Source organism: Acinonyx jubatus, chromosome C2, assembly GCF_027475565.1.
Source record: "Acinonyx jubatus isolate Ajub_Pintada_27869175 chromosome C2, VMU_Ajub_asm_v1.0, whole genome shotgun sequence".
Taxonomy (NCBI): Eukaryota; Metazoa; Chordata; class Mammalia; order Carnivora; family Felidae; genus Acinonyx; species Acinonyx jubatus.
In genome coordinates, this window is record NC_069384.1 from 35,132,079 (window position 1) to 35,152,598 (window position 20,520).

Sequence of the window (20,520 nt, forward strand, 5' to 3'; positions counted from 1 at the left end):
GTTTTGGAGGTTGGGCAATTCCCTAATATCATACAAATGGTAAAGTAAGGATTTGGACCACTTGGGCCAAAGTTCTTAACCTCAATACTATATTTTATTTTAAATTCATGTGAAATTTTGATATATTCTTCTAAAATGAAAGGACCTCTTTTTATTTGATTTTCTTAGACCTAAAATGTAATATTCTTTTATAACTTTCAGGAATTACATTGGACAAAATTTATCATTTTTGATCAGTTTTTAATTGATTACTTGGGGGCAGCATAAGCCCAGTGTTCATATTCAAGCAGGACTGTTTGGAATCTGAAATCCATCCTTTATTCCTACTTGTAATTTGAGGACAATAGAATCTACTGCAAAGGATGGTTTTAAGTGTAGATGATATATCATATAAAAGTGCTTAGTTAAGAGCCTCATAGCTCTGTAAATATTTGTGCTTCTTGATTTCTATTTCAATTTCACAATTTCCCTCTTGCTGTCTCTCTGACTCTGTGTGTGTGTGTGTGGGGGGTCTCTCTCTCTCTCTCTCCCTCCATATATATATATATATATATATATACATATATATATATATATACATATATATATGTATATATATATGTGTATATATATATATACATACACACACACACACAGACACACACAAACAAAAGGCTTTTGGAAGTTATTTAAAGATATTGTTTGTTTTTGAGATCCTGAACAAAATTCACACTAAGGTCAATCCCAATGGATTAATGGAACTGTTTTCTAAGGAATAAGATTTTCTTATTAGTGGGATGAAGGCCATGAACTCTTTGTTCTTGGTTTGCTACTACTTTGAAAATTAACATTTCTTTTTGTCTCAGAAATGTTCCGAGAATGGACCCCTTTCCCATTTAGGAAGCTGAGAGGAGAGAGCATTCTTTACTCACTGTGCTAAAAGTACGTTTGGAACATAGAAATGGAGAGAAAAATAGAAAATAATGTGGGATTTTCATCTTCCACAGATCTAAGCAAAAAGCAAGGTTTTCCTGCCACAGAGGAAATCAGATTCTATATGGCAAAAGCAGGAGGCAAGAGCCAAAGACAATTAGATGCTCAGGAAGGTTCCTCAGGAGTTCTGGAAATGTATTTCTCACCCACAATGAGGCCAAAATCCCAAAAGAAGGATACATTTTTCAACTAGATTTTGGAATCTGGGCAGGGGAATCCAGAGCATTTTTTTCCAAATGGGACTGAGGAAATCAGCAAGTTTCCAGAATTCCCTCCCATCTTGCCATGATTCTTTAACAATCAGCTAGATATGACATTAACATGGTATATCCATGTAGAAAGGCCCTGAAATGACCCTTCTGGATTTACTGCAGACCCATAATTACATAAGAATGCTCTAGAATTCTCTGTGTTCTCCAAAAGAGTCCCAGAAATACGTGGAGAATGTTTGTAGATTTGAAGAGATTAATGGGGCAAATGTGTAGACAGTATTTTAAGTATGATCTTGAAGGAAAGCCTAATGGTAGACTTTTGTGTAGAGACTTGAATCAGGAGGGTAAGTAAGCTATGCAAATAACTGGAGGATGAATTGTCCATAATCACTTCAATAGGGGGAAGTCATAGGTTGTGTTCTAGTAAGAGTGAAATGGCTATACTTTGAGACAGGCAATTCAATCCCAAAAGGGGATAATCCTTTGGATCCTTTTTTTTCAAGGTCTTACCACAGGCTTGGCAAAATACAGAAAAACCTTGGTTTGCGAGGATAATTCCTTCCAGAAACATGCTTATAATCCAAAGCACTTGTATATCAAAGCAAATTTCCCCATAAGAAATATTGGAAATTCAGGTGATTCACTCCACAACCCAAAAGTATTTGTATAAAAATTATTACAAGACTGTAATATAATATAAAATAATAAAGAAAGCACTAAATATAAAGAAAAATAAGTTAGCCTGCACTTACCTTTGAAAACCTTCTTGACTGGTGTGAGGGGGACAAGAGAGAGGAAGGTTATTGTGTAGGATGACTTTCACTGTCACTAATGGAATCACAGCTATTTATTGGATCAGTGGAATCTTTTTCTGCATGGGGGCCATTGTATACACTCTCACGGATGTTGACTACAGTACAGTATCTATAAACTCTTGTCATATACTGTATTTAATGTAACTGGCAATAAGGCAGCAGAGGAAAGGGTCTGTACCTATGGGCAGCCTGAGCTAAAATGAAGCAAAGCATTCCTAAGTGTACTCTTGTATGGAAAAGCAGAGAACTATCTGTAGGTGCTTTGAAGTGACAAAATATATACTAGTGCCAGCTGTGGGCACCTTCCAATGTTCTCAAAAATCACTGATTTCTGCCAAACACTGCAGACTGAGACCAAGCATCCAAGCATAGCAGCTGATCATCCACAATCCTGCAGCGAGAGAGAGAGAGAGAGAGAGAGAGAGAGAGAGAGAGAGAGAGAAGAACCACTGGTTCAGTTGTGATCATGTGACATGTGGTGTCACATACTACTCGTACTGCAAGGCATTGCTTGCTTATCAAGTTAAAATTTATTAGAAACATTTGCTCTACTTGTGGAACACTGGAAGAACAAATTATTTACAATCCAATGTTTTACTGTATTTCTATAAAGAACTTAGTCTTTGTGGGCTAAATTCTATAAAGAATTTAGTCTTTGTGGGCTTCATGCATTGTGTGTTTTAACTACTCAACTTTGTCATTATAGTGTGGAAGCAGTTGTAGACAAATACTAAAAAGAATGGGCACGGCTGTGTTCCAATAAAAACTTAATTTAGCAAAATAGGCAGAGGGCCAGATTTGGACAGCAGGCCATAGTTTTCCTACTCCTACTTTATAGAAACACCTACAGGATGTACTGAGTTTAATATATTTTTCTTTTTTATTCCCCATCATATTTTTCAAACAATCAAGCAAATTATTTTACACCTAACAAAATTTGATAACTACCCCGACAAATGCATACTTAAGGGAACACAACATACTTCATACTTGGACATGAATACAGACTGAAATAGCATATCACCTTAAGATTGCTTTGATATTTATGAGAAGTACATTTTTAAATTATTTTACCATAAAATTTAGGAGAAATAAGTCAATGGGGAGATTGAATAGAACTGTGGAAAATGTTGGAGTGAATTTTCATGTTTTCCCTCAACATCTGCCTCTGCTGTAAATTTTTAAAATGTTAATGCCTTAGATTTTTCAATAAAATACTGTTATCTTTTCCTTTGAATATGATTAAATAAGAGACCAATTTTAAGCTTGACCAAGGGAATCTCAAAGTCAACCTCCATTACACTTAGCTCAAGGTGTTTTGTATAGTTACTCTTGCAAACTCTCTTTCAATTTGACCTCCGAGCTATAGAAATACTAATGCAGTAACTTTGTGCTGAAAACAGTGTAATAGAAAAATGAACTTGCTAAATTAATGCTTGATTACCACATTGCTTATGGTCTGATTGGAAGGCACTGCAATTTTAATTCTACAATATTGAAGAAAAACATTATATATACCTGTGCAATGGGATTTGATTCCTTAATTGATCTGGGCTAAACGCACTGATAATGACATTGGAAGTTGGATAGTGCATAAACACAGTACACAAAATTAAATCATGGTCTTGATTCAATATTATTTCAGAGGAGAGAATCTCTTTTTATTTCCTTTTTAGTAAAATATATGCCATTCTAAAATGCTCAAGTCAACAAGCCAATAATGACATAAAGAAAAGACAACAAATACTGTATGCTTATGTGTGTGTGTGTACATATAAACAAGGTGTATGTATAAATATATATATCAGCCATTTCAATCAGTAAGATTCATATCCTCAAAATTGGAATAGTATATTAGTAATTTGTAAATGTTTTTATTTTTTTAATTGTCCAACCATAATAATAATCAAATTAGTTATATATAGATAGGTATATATGTTATATATACTACAGTACAGTATATATGTTCCAACAAATATATGCTATATAGATAGAATATCTATATTTATCTTATACATTTTATACGGTAGTCCCCAGTTATCCATGATTTTCTTTATACAGTTTCAGTTATCCATGGTCAACTGTGGTCCAGAAGAAAATGACCCTCCTGATGTATCATCAAAAGGTCAATAGTGGCCCAAAACTATATCACATCCTCTGTTGTTTAGGGAGACAAGGAGGATGCCTGGGCGGCTTACTCAGTTAAGCAACCATCTCCTGATATCAGCTCAGGTTGTGATTTCACAGTTGTGAGATCGAGCCCTGCATCAGGCTCTGTGATGACAGCATGGAGCCTGCTTGGGATTCTTTCTCTTCTCTCTCTACCTCTCCTCTGCTTGCTCCCTCTCAAAATTAATGAATGAATGAATAAACAGACAAACAAACAAACAAACGAACATTTCTTTTAAAAGGAGGGCAGGGGGAAATACTCTATACAAGTCCCAGACTCCATTCACTCTGCTGTTCCACCATATTTTAGGGCATCTGGAGGGTTATGTAAGAACTTTTAGATTTTAGAAGCCAGACTTGCATCTCTTCCACCACATTTAATTGTGAGTGTGTATTTGTATGTTTGCACATACATGTATAGATTGATGATAGATAGATACACAGATACATAGATACCATACATAACATACATAACTGGTTTACCTATTATTACATGTAGGCAATGACGATAAAAAACTATATTTTTAAAAACATACAGGTGCTATTTTGTTCTAGGCAAAATTTGTTGGTATTTTTAAAGATTTTTTTCCCATTTAACTCTTGCTTGGGATCAGATGATCATCATATTCATTTATTTGACGATCTAGGGAATACATATTATGTGATAGTACATTGTGCTAAGGCACTATGGCTATGTAAAGAAAGAGTATAAAGTACTTGCACTCACAGAAATGAAAGTCCGCAGATATAATCCATTCAGCATAAAGTAGTAGGGGAAACAAATGAAATTTGTATCAAGGACTTCGGTTTTGTTTAGATGCAGACATTAGCCAGCAGTGTGACATTGAGAGATTTATCTAACTTTGTTTTTTTTTTGTTTACAAACTCTGCAGTGAAAAAAATATGGTAAATTACACTAGGGATTCTATATCTGGAAGATCCCTTCTATTTGTAAAGTTTTAAAATTTTAACATTAAATAAGACATACAAAATTGTCTCTGCCTAAGTAACAACAAAAGTTGATTGTTTTAAGACTATGTTTTGCCACTAAATGAACCATTTAGTTCTAGATTAATAATAAGTAAGGGCTTTCCATTTTTCCAAGTCAAATATATATATATATATTATATATATTATATTATATTATATTATATTATATTATATTATATTATATTATATTATATTATATATTAATATTTTATATATTAATAATATATAATTAATATATATTAATATTTTATATATTAATAATATATAATTAATATATATTATATATTATATATTATATATTATATATTATATATTATATATTATATTAATAATATATATTAATATAATATTATATATTATATATTATATATATATAATATATATAATATTATATTATATTAATATATATATTAACTGATATTTAAAACATAAAAAAGTAGTAAACAAAAGTTAATTATATTTTAACCTGTGGTTTTATTTTTTTAAGTTTATTTGTTTTGAGAGAGAGTGAGTGAGGGAGGGCAGAAAGAGGGAGAAAATCCGAAGCAGGCTCCACACTGACAGCATGGGGCCTGATGCGGGGCTCAAACTCATGCGATCATGACCTGAGCCTTAGTTTGACACTTAGCCAACTGAGCCACCTGGGTGCCCTAATGTGTAATTTTATTTTATTATTTATGTATTTATTTATTTTTTATTTCTTATATGAAATGTATTGTCAAATTGGTTTCCGTACAACACCCAGTGCTCATCCCAACAGGTGTCCTCCTCAATGCCCATCACCCACTTTCCCCTCCCTCCCACCCTCATCAACCCTCAGTTTATTCTCAGTTTTTAAGAGTCTCTTATGGCTTGGCTCCCTCCCTCTCTAACTTTTTTTTTCCCTTCCCCTCCCCCATGGTCTTCTGTTAAGTTTCTCAGGATCCACATAACAGTGAAAACATATGGTATCTGCCTTTCTCTGTGTGACTTATTTCACTTAGCATAACACTCTCCAGTTCCATCCACGTTGCTACAAAAGACCATATTTCATTCCCTCTCATTGCCAAGTAGTATTCCATTGTGTATATAAACCACAATTTCTTTATCCATTCATTAGTTGATAGACATTTAGGCTCTTTCCATAATTTGGCTATTGTTGGAAGTGCTGCTATAAACATTGGGGTACAAGTGCCCCTATGCATCAGCACTCCTGTGTCCCTTGGGTAAATTCCTAGCTATTGCTGGGTCATAGGGTAGATTTATTATTTTTTTTTTTTTGAGGAACCTCCACACTGTTTTCCAGAGTGGCTGCACCAGTTGCCTAATGTGTAATTTAAAAAAAAAGGCCTGCATCAGTAGGAAGAAGTAGAATTTCAAAGATATAAGAACCATCCGCATGTTTTTACAGTTCTAACAAAAGAACAAAATCTAAATATATATACAAAATCCTGCATAATAATTATAACTTAAAGAATTTAGATATGTTCATAATGCATTCCAAATTACAAGGTAGGAGTGCTGGATATGAAATAGTCCTAGGTCAGTTACTCACTAGGCAAATTAATTTGGGCAGCCCCTAATTTCTTATCTACATGGGTTTTAATATATGATCTTTTGGGTTCTTAAAATTAATGGCATGTGATATGCTATATATGGCTCATTCAAAGACTTCTCATTTGGACATCTCTGAATTTCCCTTGCTCTTATCCATGAACTGCCATTTTGTAATTGCTATTGTTTGTGCACCCATAACTCAGATACTTTTCTTGTCACAAATGGACAAATGCAAACCCTTAAGTTTCAGTCAACACATCATTTAAGAACCATTTGAAGAAGGAACATGAATCTTGACTGTGATTTAAATACCTTCTGATGAAAATTTCTGGTCTAATAAATAAATTATCATTTTCAAATTTTGCACCATGAGAGTTAACAGCTTGGAAAAATTTTCCCATTGACAGTAATGAAAAAGTTTTGTAAGAAATGTTGCATCTCAATTGCACAGAGAATATCTTCTGAAGAAATATAAATAGGGTGACTCCAGGTATAAAAGTAATTTAGAAGAATTAGATTTCAAAAAAACACATATTTTAGGGATACCTTATCCACTGTATTTACTAATATCTATATCAATAACATATATTTATATGTATGTCTAAATTTATGCAACTACAACTAAAGCAGCTCCCTTGAAAAATATAAAATATTGTAAATATACTTATAATTACTTCTTTGTTTTTTTAAAATTTGTTTTAATGTTTATTTTTATTTTTAAGAGAGAGAGTTTGAGCAGGGGAGGGGCAGAGAAAGAGGGAGATGTAGAATCCAAAGCAGGCTCCATGCTCCTTGCTGTCATTACAGAGCCTGATGTCAGATTCCAACTCACAAAGTGTGAGATTGTTTGGGGCACCTGGGTTGGCTCAGTTGGTTAAGCGACCAGCTTCAATTCAGGTAGTCATCTCACGGTTTGTGAGTTTGAGCCCCACGTTGGGCTCTGTGATGACAGCTCAGAGCCTGAAGCCTGCTTTCGATTCTGTGTCTCCCTCTCTCTGTCCCTTCACTACTTGTGCTCTGTCTCTCTCTGTCTCAAACATAAATAAAGATTTTTTTAAAAGTTTAAAAAAAAATGTGAGATTATGACCTGAGCCGAAGTCAGACACTGAACTGTCTGAGCCACCCAGGCACCCCCTTATAATTACTTCTTAATGAAGTGTAGGTCATGTTTTAATTGACAGAACTATTTTTTTCTTTTATACTACATGTATGAAAATGATGTGTTTTACAATTGATGGCATCTTTGATTTTGTAAGATACAATAAAATTACATTATAAATTAAGGTTATTTATGTAAAGATCCTTGGTATTATTACTATTAGTAATAGAATTTTGCTTCAACATCGCTCAGAAACAAAAATGATAAGTTAATATTAAGGTGAAACCAGATATTGGGGCCAATAAGGTGTGTTGGGGTTGTTGAGTGCTTTTATATTTAAAAAGATATATATGACAGAAAAATAATTTATGGAACCAAGTGTAAAAAAAATGACTGCATCACTAAGCAGAGAATAAATGGATGTGACATTGATGGGAATTGCTAAATTTAATTTCTCATAAATTGAAAAGCTATCTTGTGTTTCTTTCCTTCTATTTATTTGTTTAATATACAGAATAATATTAGAATACCACAGGGGGATTGGAGAGATATATAAGAAAAATCATATGTAACATCAACACTAATATATTGACTTATTTACTTACAAAGGATGTATTAGTATTTATTATGTATTATGTTCTAGGTGCTGGAGATTTAACAACAAACAAAACAGATGAAAATGTCTGTCCTTATGAAGCCTGTATTCTAAAAGGGTCAATAAACAAATAAATAAGTGTGGAATATATATTAAACATGGCAAATGCTCTGATAGAAAATAAAGAAGAGGAAAGGGAGCTCTTTGGACAGTATTTTTAATAGAGGGTAGTCAGGGATGTTCTCTAATAAGGGGACAACTGAAGAGAGACCTGAAGTATGAGGAGGAAGATATTTGACTCTCAGATGCAAAAGTGTCCCAAGCAGACATGTCTAAAGATGCTTTGATATAAGGAGATGCTTTGATAAAAGAGTTTTGAGAAGTTGGCCTACAGTCTGGCATGGTTCTCCATCCTAAAATTTATTTACATGTGAAGCCAGATAATTCAAATCACTAATCAGTAAATATAAAGTAAATTTAGTGCTCACATCAAGTTAATGATTTTTGGGAAGGGTAAAGCTCACACAGGAGTCTGAAGAGGAAAGGAGGTGAGGGCTAGCTTCAGATTTTTACTGTGGGCAGGGGCTGAAACTGGAATGGGGTTTATCATGGGGGCCAGAGGTTGTGCTGTTTGAAATTCCCACCAGCCTGCAGAGGCAGAGAGCACTCATGGGTGGTCCTCCTAAGTCACAAAGGTCATGTGATGCAGTGTTAGAACCAAGAGAGAGACAGGGGGACCCTACTTAGGGTCAAACATCAAAGACAGAGTAATGTTCTTTATCAAAGGAAATCAATCTAATTTCAAAGCAGGTATAAAACACTTTATCAACACAATATCCCCAAAATATTAAAATATGAAAGATTTATAAACACTGTAGAGTAATGAATGACAAGAGATTTGTTACATAAAAATGTTACAAAGTGCACTTGTGTGGCTCAGTCGGTTAAGCATCTGACTTCAGCTTTGGTCATGATCTCGCGATTGGTTAGTTCAAGCCCCGCATAGGGCTCTGTGCTGACAGCTCAAAGCCTGGAGCCTGCTTCAGATTCTGTTTCTCCTTCTCTCTCTGTCCCTCCCCTGCTAACTCTCTGTCTGTCTGTCTTTCTCTCAAAAATAAATAAACATTAAAAAGACCCTTTTTAAAAATATCTCAAAAAATGATAGGAATACTAGTCGTTGGGGCTAATGAACAAACTGCATAGTGTTTCCATGTTTCAAACTGTTTTGCATTTTTAACAATTCAAGACTGTCCAATTATTTTAAAAATTTTTTTGTCTTTAGCAGCTGATATCCAAATGGTAGCCTCTAGCACCTCTCAAATAATGAGAAGAAATGTAGTAGTAAGTTAATACATGCATTTACAGATATGTAAAATTTTCTGAAAATTTACAGATCGTTAGTAAAGAAGTCACCAAACTAGGGCCTATGGGCTAAATCCAATATGCCTCCTGTTTTTGTAAATAAACTTATAATGAAACACAGACAGGGCCATTTGTTGAGGTATTGCCTGGGGCTATTTTTGTGCTATAGTCGTGGAGCTCAATAGTTATGACAGAGATCTTATGATGTTCAAAGCTTAAAATATTTACTATCTGTCCCTTTACAGAAAAAGTTGGCCAACTCCTAATCTTGTTTTATTAATTTGATATTTGCCATTAATTCATAAGGGTGTAGAAGTATAATCACCCTAACATGCAGAATACTGAACTCACAAATTTTAAAAGTTTTGTAAAGAAATGTAGGAATTTCACATTAGAATGTTCAGGGAATTCTCCTAGTAAGATACATCTTATAGTTTATAGAGGAAAAAAAACACACAGAATTACATCATAAGCAAAATCCATTTTTAAATCAATACATTAACTACTTCATAGTACTTAGCAGACTTGTCCCGTGTCCAGATCTAGAAAAATTGAATGGATAACCATTATATTATCAGAAGAGTTTCTTTCTCCTAAGAGAAATGTTCATTAAAACGAGTACTTTTGATAGTCATGGGTATTTAGACAGCTTTTCTTTCTTTGATTTCATATTCATCTCAGTGAACCTCCTCTGCTATTAACTGTTCTTTAGAGGGACTTTCCTTAGGAAATAAAAGCCAAGAAAATACTAAGCAGTAATAGTATAACTTAAGATGAAAGAGCAAAAAACCTATATATCAGATAACATAGCTCCCTCCATATCAGAATTTTCTTGTCAACCTTACACTAATCACTGTCAATCTTTCTGTAAATTATCTTCATGTCTCTCTCTCTCTGTCTCTTTCTTTCACTCCATTCTTCTCTCTCTCCTTCTTTCTCTCCTTTCCTCTTTATCTCATTCTATCTCCCTCTCCTCTTTTTTTTTCCCTTCTCTATCATTCCACCATTGATCTCTCTTTTCCAACCCTATTTCTTTCTTTACCTTCTTTGCTAATCCTGGAAATAGTGGAATCAGCACCACAGGTGCCCCAGCATTCTAGAAACAAAAGAAGACTAAGAAGTAATTATGCTTCAGACTGTACTTCTTATGATGATGACTCTGAATGTGAATTAAACTCTGATTGATCCCAGCCATTTCTGGGATATTAAGATTCTCCCTCCCCACAAAAAAAAAAAAAAAAAAAAAATAAATAAATAAATAAATAAATAAATAAATATAAAAAAAAATTCTAGAAAACCATACAAAACAGTTTAGCAAGAAAATGGAAAATGATTATCACTGAAACATACCATAGCCTGGTTACCTCTCTATTTCCATCTACCATTAAGTTCATTCCTACCCTAATTTCTTCCTTGATTCTATACACCACACAGCCAATGCCTTTCATAATATTAATTATATCATTTGATATTGAAATTAATGTTTATATCTTAAGTTTTGTGTTTTTTTTAAATTTGTAAGTATGTATCTATACTTTGATTATTTTATATTTATATAAAATAGCTATTATATTATATAAAATAAATATTATATAAAGTAGTATATTTATATATAAATTTATACTTATAAATTTATATTATATAAAAATATATTATATAAAATAGCTATACAAATTAGCTATTATACAAAATAACCCCTATAAAACAAATGCTGTGCCTCTTCTGCTCCTTACTCTATCCCTAGCTCCAAGTTCAATGCCCTAAGTGATTTGTTTGTTTAATTTTTAAAAATGCATTACAGGAGTCCTTAATGATATGAAAAGAGTATTAAAGCATTCCACACGATGGGATATATGATCCCTTATGATAACAAAGGGAAAACACAAACGGTGAAATCTGAAAAGGATGACTTTAGAGACACATACATCAGGGAATGAGCAGGTGAGGTGTTCATCAGAGTTGCCAAATGAAAGAATTGATCCGAAAACATGTCCCTTTCTATATCCCCTTGTACATGGATCGGCACATAGACTAGGTATTTCTTTTGATCACTTTCTGGAAAATGTTCAAATATTATAAATGATCTCCTTATCCTTTACTGCAAATTTAGTGCCAGTCATAAATCTTGTTTGTTTTTGCTTTTTAAAGAAATATGTGCTTTCAGTCTCTTAGTCTATTATTCAAATAAACTTAAGCGAAGGCCACAGCAATCATCTGGGTAGTTCCATTTAGGTAGTTTTTCAAGCTGGATCATTCAGGTCAAATACAAATGTTTTTCAATCATGCAGGTTTTTTTTTTTTCTTCCTCGATTTAATTTCCTCATCATTCCACTTCACATTGCCTATGTAAATTAAGCTGTCGTGCTGTAAACCACAGTTCCCCCTTGTCTATCTCCTCAGTAACAGCTTCAAAGTACTAAAAAGCTAAAATAGCTACAAAAGAACAATTAATTTGTGCAAAATCACAGAGGCGCTGTAGGTATTAAAAACACTACAATAAGGCTTTTATCAGCCAGCTAAACTGCACAGCATTAAGCTCAAAACTAATAGGGCTGAACATGCAGCACAATGATGAGGATGATAAAGGAATGTCAAGGACATGCAGAGAACTGGGGTAACATGATTTAGAAGTGATGCAGTTATTTCAAATAAGCATCTATATAAGCACATATGAAAAATGCTGATCTGTTGGGAAAGGCAAGCTTAGACCAGTAAGTAAATTTTCATCTATTTTTGGAGAGAGTCACATTTTTATGGAAATTACTGTTGAAGATTCTGATAATGCACCCTGAGGTTGCTCAATGTATACTTGTTGATTGGCTGACAATTTGATATTTAAAAACTCAAATCTCTGAACTGTAAAAAAGAAGAATGGCAGATTCTATCTAAAACCGCTTAAATGTTAACATAATCAGGAGTGCCACTGCCTCCTATGGTAAATAGAAATGGAAACAATTATTTTCATCATCAATTGTTTATTTAATGGCTGCCCTTATGACAAAACTGTGTTAGGTGCTATGAGTTGGAAAAGAAGTTAAGCTATTGTAATTTCCAAGTAAACACATTAAATGCTTCCCGAACTAGATAGCGAAGAATGAATTTCTACTTGTGAAGTAAATACAGTGGAGGCAATAGGACCTAGAGGGAGGAATGATTTTGTATCATAGATACTCTAGGGATATATACCTTTATTTATTTTGCAACCAGGTATATCTAGATTTAAATCCCAGGCCTTCCATTAATGTACTGTGAGATTTTATGCCAGTTATTCTTTCTCTTTGAGATGAAGTTTCTAAACTGGAAGTTAACTGAGTGGATCAGTCAGTTAAGCATTAGAATCTTGATCTCAGCTCAGGTCTTGATCTCAGGGTTGTGAGTTCAAGCCCAGTTCCAGGCATGAAGCATACTTAAAAAAATAATAATAAAAATAAAGAAAGAAAAAAAGGAAAACAAAACTAAATATAAACTGGAAAATGGGAAGAGTGAAACAGGCCTCACAGAGCCATTATAAAGAGGAAACAATAAAAATGCTTTAACTGTGTAGTACATAGTAGGCATCAAAGAATATAAGTTTAGTTTATCTTTCCCAAAGATGTCTACCTACAGCAAATTATGCCTACTATACTCGTTTTGTGTTCAATAAGGAATCATTTGGTCTAATGTCTTTAGTTTACAAATGTGAACATTGAGATTCAATAGCAGACATCTGAGATTCCCTCTGAAAAGGAACACTGTGTACAGAGTGCCCTATAAAGAATCAATAAATGTTGCAATGCTTTTCAGAATATTAGATCCTAGACTCTAGCTAAGTATAAAAGAATACTACCATACCAGCCTTTTGTTTTTTCACTTGCTCCTTCTTATTCTGATGTCATACTTCAAGAAAATCTGATTGATTTATTACTTAGATTTGCATGCTTTCATTATAATGTGGCCACATGTCAAATATCCATTTGCATATAATATAATTCATAACTTAATATAAATAAAAGAGTCCCAAGTTTATTTAGACTGACTTATGTAAAACACAGTGGGGAATTATGAAAAGTTATTTGTCTAAAATTAACTCTTCAATAGCAGAAAAATACATTTTATAAATGCAAGATATTCCTATCCAGAGCTTGTAGAAAGCTCACTGCTGTTTGTGATAACTGCATTGTGCTAATTCCATGTATATTATGAGAATTTTCATTAAATCTGTGGTGTGCAATTAGTAAAATTTCCAAACTAATGGAAAAAATTAACAGAGGCTTCAATTTCACACATTATTCTAGATACACAGTTTAAGCTTTTCTACTTAGCATTTTCCTTTATAAATTCCCAAACCTACCAAAATGATAGGGAAAAAAATGTAAAGATATACCTTCACTCATGTTCACACATTTTTCCTATTGCTCTATTTCTCTAATTGTTTGCTGAATCATTTGAAGTTTTTGCAAACATTTTGAGAACTTACTCCCAAATACTTCAGCATATAAGTTATATACTACTTTTTAAACAGACCCAGGAAATTTGTCATTGATTCAATAATATTACCTAATAAAGAAACCATAGTCAAAGGATCCTTTGGAACTGTTTTTAAATTCACATAGAAAATTTTGCTCCTGTACCTAAGGTTTTCCAAACTTAGGAGTGTCACAAATACACTGCATTTTTATCATTGAAATGTACAATATTAACACCAAATATTATAAGGTTTGTTTCAAATTTCAGTTATTTAGCTTATTGTAATATTTTCTAAAATGACAGTTTATGTAGATAAGTGAATCTTTTAAAAAATATATTTAGTGTTTGTTTATTTTTGAGAGAGAGAGAGAGTGCAAGCAGGACAGGGTCAGAGGGAGAGGGTCAGAGGGAGAGGGACACACAGAATTTGAAGCAGGCTCCTGGCTCCAAACTGTCAGCATGGAGTCCGACGTGGGGTTCGAACTCACCAACCATGAGATCGTGATCTGAGCTGAAGCCAATGCTTAACCGGCTGGGCCAGCCAGTTGCCCCTAAAGATAAGGGAATCTTGAACTGATCACTCCACTTAATAATTCAAGGAAGTATAAGGATGTATGATGCAACTGTGAGTAAAACAGAGAATGGTATGCTACATAGTCATATACATCTTTATAGAGATCGTTAAGTAACTTTGAAATCATAATTTGAAATTCTGTACCCTAAATGTATAGAAAAAGTTTCTTGCTTTCCCATATGGATACTTTAATAGTTAATAATACCAAAAACCAATAGTAACTTCATCTTTTCATCCTACAAAGATGAAATAGGAGCACAAGAGAATCCCCAAAAGTTTAAGTAATATTAAAATTATCCTTAGAGGCTTATAAATGTACAAAAGAGATTCCATTATCAAGATAACTTGAGTCTTGATGGTACAGCAGGAAGCTAGCCATCAGTAGACTATTTGGAGCACTAATACTTTAGATATATACCCTATATATTTCATCAACCAACTATGTTAGAAACATTTATATAACGGACTACAATATTAAGCATCCAACTACAGAAGAGATTTTTTTAGACTAGCAGAACATTTGATGACATATTTACTTGATTTTCAAATGTATATATGTAATCAATAAATATTGAGTATCTTCCTTGTCCATTACATGAAACCAGGTGATAGAGGGTATACAAATATGAGTTAGATAACTGTCTCAAGATGCAAAAATCTCAAAAAAGAAAAAAAAATGAGATCAAAATGCATTAAGTAGCTGAGACAGAATCTATGCTACTTCTGGGAACAAATTTCTTCAATTTGTTAGTGTCATTGTTATATTATAGAAAAGAGAAGTGGAATAATTGTTTAATACGAAAGCACCATGATCCAGAGAAGGTCCAAAATGCTAATTTCCCTAACACCCTTCATGTTTCAGATCTTAATGTATAATTTTGAATTACATAATGAATTGCAAATATAGTAAAATTAATATTTTTACTGTCAACAGACATTTAAGGCCTGGGTATTATACATTAATTTAATATTTATTCAACTCTACTATGTTTTAAGGTATTTTCTATACATTGTGGATAAAATGTGGATCAAATAAGAGACCCAGCTGTTTCAATTAGAAAGCCACATGTCGGACTTGACATGATGAGAATGATAAAGAAGGGTGACCCTGAGGGGTGCCTGGGTGGCTCAATCAGTTTAATGTCTGTCTCTTGATTTCAGCTCAGATCATGATCTCAGGGCTGTAAGATTGAGCCCAGTGTCAGACTCTGCACTGGGCACAGAGCCTGCTTAAGAGTCTCTCTCCCTCTACTGCTTGTATGCCCTCTCTCTCTCTCTCCCTCAAGAAAAAATAAAAAAAATAAAAAATAAATAAAAGGGCCATCCTGGGACTACAGTAGTGCCTTCCATAAGGTGGCACATGGAGATTGTTCCTTTGTAAATGGACTTAGAGAATTACTTACAAAATTCTGTATTCCATTGGCTATAGAAAAAAATGTATATGTGGTATATTGATTATAAAAAATTCTGTATTGATACTGTATTCTATGTACTCTGCAAACCAATTAGTTCAGTGGAAAACAAAGAGGAGACTCCATGAATTCTGGCGCTGAGGGAAGTATAGATCATTAAAACCTATTTAGTTTGTCCAATGAATTTTCAAAATGGTTGATACTCTGATAATTAAACCTATGTATTAGTTATATTCTATTCTTCCATGGCTCTCCTACAGTAACTGGATGGTATTAATTTAGTGCGGGCTGACTTAAAATGGAAAAATGAGTCTTTTATTTTCATTTCCAGGTGTTAGCTTGAAGCATAAAGGGTAAAGGAAAACTGCGAGCTTCTGTAATTTGTAGGAACAAACTATCAAAAGATTGGGTTTCAGGGAAGTGAACATATCAGACAAGCCTTGGGAAATTATGAATGAAGCATGGGAGAAAATAAGCTGTAATTAAGCTTCTGAAGCTTCTCAATAAAAAGTAAGAAGATATGAGTGGAGGAGCATCACCTCCCTTTTTCCATTTCTAGCTTGTCATCCCCCCTAGTCTGTTATACATTCACCATTAGTGACAGCAATCCTACACTAGACGAGGCCAGTTGTACTGAGCACAGAAGAAAAACAAAGCAGAGCCTTTTCCCTCTGAGCAAAGGGCGGGCAACTAATGGGGAGTATGGCACACCTTTATGTCAAAGGTAAAATGGGCTTGGCAGGAGAGGAACCAAGAGAGATTGGATACATTTCTTGGACTGTACAATTACTGGACAATCCCCAAGGAAAATCTAGGGTTTATGAGTGTCTTTTTCATGAAGAAAATTTGTTTATGTTTTGCTGCACATTATTCATTTTCCTGATGGTAGAGAAACCGGAGGTGCTGTCCACAGAGACACTTTGAATTGAGTGAGAATATTACAGATAACTTAGTGGACACGTTAACAGAAAATACCAGAGATATTCACACTGTTCTGGGTCTTAGCATGAGAGTGTTAATTTCCTGGGGCTTGATTGCAACTACTATTTTTAATTGAAAATTCAAAGATCTCATACCCATATATTCCCGTGGTGTGTCGCTGATCCAGACACAAGGCTAAGTAAGTGTACATGGATAAGATGGCAACTAGGTTTTGGTGAGAAAAAAGACTTAAAAAAGCACAATACTCTTGAAAAGAAATTAGAATTTTGTGTGAAAATAGAACAAAACATTCTTATGGAAGAGAAGAATTTCGTACCATGGACATGTTACTGTTACTATCCTTACATTTTTGTTTCTTTTTACTTCCACACATACAAAGAAAACAAAAACTATAAAAAATTTGTAATCATTCAAATGTTAGATTAAAATCTCAGCTTCTCCATTTATTAGCAACACTGAGAAAATTACATGGATCATTAGTTTCCTCTTCTCTAAACCTGGGAAAATAATGTACTAATACTCAGGTAAAGAATCTACAATGGTGTTTGGTAGGGTCCGGTATATTTTATCTTCTTTTCTTTGAAATTGTTGAAAATTACTCCCTGCATAAATATTCATTGAAAACCTAATACAAGGCTAGATAATAAAATGGATTCAAATAAGTGTATGGAGAAACACTGACTGTACATACAATGTTAACACAAAACAAGCAATCCAAGACGAAACACTGAATTCATGGTTCTTCTAGTAGAAGTGTAATGCGTGAGTGATTAAAGTAGCATAAGACAATATGTCACTAAATAGTGATATTTCAGTAAATATAGTAGTAAATTGTTGTATATTATTTATTTAAGGAGTGCAAAGAAAATGGAGAATAATGGCAACTGTACTGGTTAGGAAATATTTCATGGAGATGTCAAGTCTTGACGGAAAAAAAAAAAAAGGAGTGGGACAAAGATAATTGAGAAAAAAACCAGCTTTATGACTGAGAAGTCAAAGTATGTCTCCCAAAAGCAAAAACAAACTCACAAGGTTCAGTGGCCATGTAACACCCAGTCAGGAGTGTTTTTATTAGTTCTCTCTTCACAAATGGTATGACCAATAATATTAATCAGACCAAATAATCAAAAAATATATGTGGTGAGACATTATATCTCTATTTTATTAACATTAATGTTTTTTGTTTTTATAAACTCTCATTTATAATGACTTGCTCCAGAGGTTTTCCTAAATATTTATATTCTTGCCTGAACTCTTGGGGGTCCAAGTCAAACTGAATAGAAATTATCAAGGTGTAGCTTTAGAAGGACTCACCCACAGAGCTTAACTACTTTTTAATTTTTTTTTTAATTTCCCATTATATTTTTCATATGTTAAAAATTTGTAGGGGCGCCTGGGTGGCTCAGTCGGTTGAGCGTCCAACTTCGGCTCAGGTCATGATCTCACAGTTTGTGAGTTCGAGCCCCGCGTCAGGCTCCCTGCTGGAAGCTCGGGGTCTAGAGCCTGCTTCTGATTCTGTGTCTCCTTCTCTCTCTGCCCCTCCCCGGCTCACACCGTGTCTCTCTCTCTCTCTCTCTCTCTCTCTCTCAAAAATAAACATTAAAAAACTTTAAAAAATTGTAAATAAGACAATAGTGTCATAAACCCTCATCACTCAGCTTTCATGATTACCATTATTTTGAAAATTTTCCTTCAGTTACTATAATTATTTCTTTATTAATTTTTTTTGGCTATTTTAGTCCTAAAACAAATCCTAGATATGGTTTTATTTTGCCCATACATATTGAATCATTTCCAACAAAAAATACTTTAAAAAACAATCTCACAAGTTATTGCATTCAGTATAATTAATAATATTTGCCCAATGCTCAGATTTTGATTCTGTTCAAATTTCTGTATTTAGTTCGTAAAAATTTATTTTTTGTACTTGATATTTGAATCAAAATCTGAACATGTTTATGTTTGCTTAATATATTCTTTTTTTCAGTTTGTTGTTTAGATACAACTAACAAAATTGTAAGATATTTAAAATATACCAAGTGGTGACTTATACACATGTACATTGTAACAGTATTCCCCCTCTTGAGTTAATTAATACATCATCACCTCACATATTTGCCTCTTTCTTTCATTTTCAGTGGAGAATATTTAAGTTGTACTTTCTTTGCAAATTTTCATTATAAAATACAATGTTATCAACTATAGTGACCATATTGTACATTAGGTCCTCAGAATTTATTCATCTTATAACTGAAAACGTCTCTCTTACCAACCACCTCCTATTTCCCCTACCCACTAGTACCTAGCAGCTACTTTTCTACTCTATTTGTAGAGTTCAACTTTTTTTTTTTTTAATGCCATATGTAAGTGATATCATGCAATATATGTCTTTCTCTTGCTGGTTTATTTCACTTAACATAATGTCCTCCTGGTTCATCTATATTGTTGCAAATGACAAGATTTCCTTTTTTTAAGGCTGAACAATATTCCATTATATACATAGAGAATATATGTATATCACATTTAGATATATTCACATTTCATTTATATGATATGTAATATAAAATCTGGATATAGAGAGAGAAGAGAGAGAGAAAGGAAGGTAATCACTTTTTGATCCTTTCATGTATATTTTGCCACATAACTTGGCTATTATGAATAATGCTGCAATGAATATGGGAGTGCAGCTGTATCTTTGAAATAATGGTTTTGTTTCCTTTGAATATATACCAGAAATGGGATGAACCTCCATATTGTTTTTTTATAGTAACTGCACCAATTGACTTTTCTACCAACAGTGCACAAGAGCTTCCTTTTCTCTACATACCCCCGCCGCCGCATTTATCTCTTGTCTTTTCAATAATAGCCACTCTAACAGGTGTGAGACGATATTGTGATTTTGATTTTCCTGACGATTAGTGATATTGAGCATCTTTTCCGGTACCTGTTGGCCATTTGTATCTCTTCTTTGGACACACCCAATGATTTTTGTCTCCTTCATTCTAAAACGGATTTCTCTCCCCTAAACTTTTATGCTATGTATTACTTGAAGAAGATGGATAATTTGTTCTGCAGCATTTGGCTGATTTCAACTCTATGGTGTTTTCTAGCATATACCTCGGCCTTTTATATTTCGTACAAACTGCTGGTTGATTCTAGAAGCCTTATTAATATTATATTTCTTCTTTTGGGAAAAAAAAAACCTTCGTGTCAACAGTTCTGTGTATGTTGTAGCAAATCGGGTGGCCCATAGTCTCTGATTTTCTAACATTTACTCATGTTAAATGTGATCAGTGAGTTCTGATGTGGTCATACTGATTCATTCATTGTTCTCTGTCACAACATATCCAAGCTGTTTTGCTAATGACCGGTGTGTTTTGTGTAGGTCATTTCCTT

General features: G+C 33.5%; 1 long non-coding RNA gene across 4 annotated transcripts in view; it reads left to right on the forward strand.

The window, feature by feature from the left end:
- The window catches only part of LOC128315144 (uncharacterized), a 128,909-nt gene that overhangs the window by 83,137 nt on the left and 25,252 nt on the right, over positions 1 to 20,520 (forward strand). For 2 of the 4 annotated variants that reach the window (XR_008297595.1, XR_008297596.1), the window contains exon 3: positions 8,437 to 8,506. The exons of the other annotated variants lie outside the window; for them this stretch is intronic. This is a non-coding gene — a long non-coding RNA (uncharacterized LOC128315144). The remainder of the gene's footprint in view (positions 1 to 8,436; positions 8,507 to 20,520) is intronic. 4 annotated transcript variants of the gene reach the window in all.